The following is a 5000-nucleotide window of genomic DNA, read 5'->3' as shown; positions in this document are numbered from 1 at the left end:
TCAAAATCATAGGTTAAGATCATCGGCAGAACCCACCAGACACCACTTTTGCTTCATAAGTTCGGCCTATAGTCATATGACGATTTTCATCGGGGAGGGGACGTATGACCCAAACGGGGGCTTATATGACCCACGGACACTGCAAACCATGCTCCTACGACTAAATAGAGGTTAAAACTACGATTTGGTGAAATCTTCATTTTTGACCTCGAAGCAAGGTACCTTCCCTATAGTAGGCAATGAGTAAATGATCATAATCCCAGGAGGGCAAAAAATGGGAACCCGAGAGGAAAGCGCTGTTGGCGCGCCTAAGCTAGTGGCCCGTAGAGTAAAAAGGGTACCCCCAACAAAGTTGTCGTTTGACGTTCTGGTTGCACTTTTTATCATCTAAAATCAGTTTTCTACACGTTTTGAGGGGTTTAAGCAAAAAAAAAAATTTCGACTACTCGAGCTCTCTGGCCCGTTCGGTGCACATTTTTGAAAAAAGCTAGGGAGCTGCCCCTAGGTTCGGGGTGTCACAAAATGTTGAAAAGTGGTCGAAAAACCACTATCCAGAATCGGATGTAGAATCATTAGACGAACTTAAAATTGTTCTACGACACCCATCTGCGACGTTTAGTATTCGAGTTATGGCCCGTACCAGGTCTGACCGAGCAATTTTTGTTCCGCGCACTTTGTGCACCGTACACGTTGATGTTTGTATGAAAAAGTACCCTACCTAGGGACGCGTATAGCAAATTTGTACCCCCGGGCATGTTGTCGATTGACATTCTGGTTGCACTTTTCATCATCTAGGGTGCGTTCCTGACACGTTTTGAGGGGTTTTAGCAAAAAAAAAAATTTTCGACTACTCGAGCTCTCTGGCCCGTTCGGTGCACATTTTTGAAAAAAGCTAGGGAGCTGCCCCTAGGTTCGGGGTGTCACAAAATGTTGAAAAGTGGTCGAAAAACCACTATCCAGAATCGGATGTAGAATCATTAGACGAACTTAAAATTGTTCTACGACACCCATCTGCGACGTTTAGTATTCGAGTTATGGCCCGTACCAGGTCTGACCGAGCAATTTTTGTTCCGCGCACTTTGTGCACCGTACACGTTGATGTTTGTATGAAAAAGTACCCTACCTAGGGACGCGTATAGCAAATTTGTACCCCCGGGCATGTTGTCGATTGACATTCTGGTTGCACTTTTCATCATCTAGGGTGCGTTCCTGACACGTTTTGAGGGGTTTTAGCAAAAAAAAAAAAATTCGACTACTCGAGCTCTCTGGCCCGTTCGGTGCACATTTTTGAAAAAAGCTAGGGAGCTGCCCCTAGGTTCGGGGTGTCACAAAATGTTGAAAAGTGGTCGAAAAACCACTATCCAGAATCGGATGTAGAATCATTAGACGAACTTAAAATTGTTCTACGACACCCATCTGCGACGTTTAGTATTCGAGATATATAACACTTTGTAGGTCTGACCGAGCAATTTTTGTTCCGCGCACTTTGTGCACCGTACACTTTGATGTTTGTATGAAAAAGTACCCTACCTAGGGACGCGTAGAGCAAATTTGTACCCCCGGGCATGTTGTCGATTGACATTCTGGTTGCACTTTTCATCATCTAGGGTGCGTTCCTGACACGTTTTGAGGGGTTTTAGCAAAAAAAAAATTTTCGACTACTCGAGCTCTCTGGCCCGTTCGGTGCACATTTTTGAAAAAAGCTAGGGAGCTGCCCCTAGGTTCGGGGTGTCACAAAATGTTGAAAAGTGGTCGAAAAACCACTATCCAGAATCGGATGTAGAATCATTAGACGAACTTAAAATTGTTCTACGACACCCATCTGCGACGTTTAGTATTCGAGATATATAACACTTTGTAGGTCTGACCGAGCAATTTTTGTTCCGCGCACTTTGTGCACCGTACACTTTGATGTTTGTATGAAAAAGTACCCTACCTAGGGACGCGTAGAGCAAATTTGTACCCCCGGGCATGTTGTCGATTGACATTCTGGTTGCACTTTTCATCATCTAGGGTGCGTTCCTGACACGTTTTGAGGGGTTTTAGCAAAAAAAAAATTTTCGACTACTCGAGCTCTCTGGCCCGTTCGGTGCACATTTTTGAAAAAAGCTAGGGAGCTGCCCCTAGGTTCGGGGTGTCACAAAATGTTGAAAAGTGGTCGAAAAACCACTATCCAGAATCGGATGTAGAATCATTAGACGAACTTAAAATTGTTCTACGACACCCATCTGCGACGTTTAGTATTCGAGATATAGCACTTTGTAGGTCTGACCGAGCAATTTTGTACTAAAATGTATGGTGAACATGTAATTCATTAAATAACATTGACTTGCATCGTGCCCTACTTCATCGGCACAGCTGTTATTGACTATCTTTAGTGGAAATGGATTGAGTTTGACCATTTTAAGCCCATTTCCTATGCCGTGCACCAACATTGTGTACCGATCAGGGAAAGTACGCTACGTACGCGTTCATGGATGTCGATGTTGGTACAAGTTGCCGGTCGGGATAGCCGTGCACCAAAACTGTGTACCGATCAGGGAAAGTACAAGACGGAGGGTGCAGCTCGAGCGTACGCGTTCATAGATGTCCATGTTGGTACACTTGCACCAAAATTGTGTACCAATCAGGGAAAGTACAACACGGAGGGCGCAGCCCGGGCGTACGCGATCATGGATGTCCATGTTGATACAATCTACGTGTACGTTCTTAGTTTTTGTATCAAAAGTTGCAATTAAGTGCTTGTATGCTTAAAATGCTTATCTCAACCGGTCACCTTTTGGCCTGTCCTTTTATAACAGAAACCTAGAAAGATACTCGATATTTTTGTGTTGTTCCATTAGCCCGGGACGACGAAATGAGCTATGTGCACATCGTGCAGAAAACTGTCTTCGCCACGCATGTTTTTGTCTATCCACTCATATAATCACCCACATTTGTGTTCAACACGGACGGCGCAGCCCGAGCGAACGCGTTAATGTTTATGTTTGTACACACTGCTTGTACGATTCTAGGATTTGGTAATTGCGTCACAGTGCCCGACCGTCGCGGACACCATTCTTGGACAGAAGTCCTAGTACGTAGAGTACTTTCCCTAGGTATGTGCTCGTTCGTGACTATCGTTGCGTGCTTACGGACACGCTTGGGTATGTTTACCATACAAGGTTTACTAGGGAAACCTGGGAAGGACGCTTGCCCTCCCGTCGCGGACACCATTCTTGGAAAGAAGTCCTAGTACGTAGCGTTCCTTATTTTACTTGATCAGTTTGTAATGCATTCGCTTTGTTCCATCGACTTCTGCTACTGCTCACTAAGGGGTGTTCGTTTGCGATGTGTACGATAAGCAACTGTCTATCCTAACCAGCAGTTAATCAACACTTTTCACCCAAGTCATAGGAACATAGAGTACTTTTCCTAATCGGTACACAATTTTGGTGCACCTCTAACCTGGCCGGCACTTTATCGTTACGTTTTGTGCATAACCTAGGGACGTGGTGTAAGTTTCATGATTTTTATGTTTGATTCGGTTTATTATGATTGAAAACTACGCTACGTCCCAGAAATTTGAACTCGACTACTTCCTCCATGTGGCGCCAAAAGCTACTGGGCAACGCCTAGCTAATGCCCCATTTGTACTTCAATTTGCATAATCAATTTTGAAAAATACGCTAAGTCCCAGAAATCTGAACTCGAATACTTTTGCCACGTGGCGCAAAAAAGCTACTGAGAAACGCCTAGCCTTTTACCCATTTATAATTTAGTTTTCGTTATTAGTTTTGAACAATACGCAAAGTTCCAAGAATCTGAACTCGAATACTTTTTACATGTGCCGCCAAAAGCTACTGAGCAACGCCTAGGTTGATACATTTTTGGTACATGGAGTGTATGCATGCAGGATTACTGCCGTGCTGGACCGAAAAATCGAACTTGCTACTAGAACGTAAAGTAATTCCCCTAGATAGGTGCTTTTGCATACCTCTGATCGACCACCATGCAACACGCGTAGCGACACGCGTAGCTAGGCTTGCCCAACCAAATTTCCTACTATAGCACCAAATTGCACACTTTCAGGGGTATAATTTGGTACCGTGTACCGTGCATGGTACAAGTATCAGCAGCTCGTGCAATTTATTTTGCATCGTGTTGCGGTTGCTGGTGCGTCGGGATAGGAGTATTTCGAGACTTTCGCCAAGCGTTGGTGCCATTTGGGGGATAATTAATGTTCTAGCCACAATAAACGTGCCACATAATGCCAATAAGGAAAAAGCCGTTTTCTAGGGACTTCCAGTCAAAATGTTTGCCATCAGCGCTTTCCTGTCGAGTTCAGGATCTGGGACTTAGCGTTTTTTTTTTCACGATCCAATCCAACGACCAGATCGTGAATAAACAATTCATACAACAGTGCATCCCTTTAGAGAAGGAAAAAGCCGAATTCTAGGGAGCTCCAGTCCAAAAGGTTGTCATCAGCGCTCTCCTCTCGAGTTCAAGATTTGGGACTTAGCGTTTTTTTCGCGATCCAGCCAAAAGACCAGATCGTGAAATAAACAATTAATATAACTGTACTAGTACATCCCTTCAACTGAAGCAAGTGCACCATACATGACCCGTACGCCAATCATCCATGCACATGACACGTCAACTAAGTCAACACATGATACAACTTGGACAACTGACGGGTAAGTAGGTCATCTCGTACACGACGACACATCGACCAAACCAGGTCAACACGTCACATGCACAAGACATCCTACTACCAAGGCCGGCCACCTCGACACACGACGTGTTAACCGAACATGGTCAACAACACCATCATGTGCAAGGCAACCGGCCCAAACGGATTAACTTATACAACTTGTAACGAGCAGGTGTGTAAGCTTACTGGTTTGGTCGGCACGTTTCTCACATCAAGACAATCAAGTCGAGAACGAGGCACGCCGACAAGCTCACTAGTGTTACGTGTTCCGCTCCATACCGTGTCAAGTCACTCGTCTGACACGGAA

The sequence above is a fragment of the Anopheles gambiae genome, assembly GCF_943734735.2.
Source record: "Anopheles gambiae chromosome X unlocalized genomic scaffold, idAnoGambNW_F1_1 X_unloc_114, whole genome shotgun sequence".
Classification (NCBI taxonomy): Eukaryota; Metazoa; Arthropoda; class Insecta; order Diptera; family Culicidae; genus Anopheles; species Anopheles gambiae.
The sequence above is the reverse complement of the archived record's forward strand: the minus strand, read 5'-3'. Positions refer to the sequence as shown.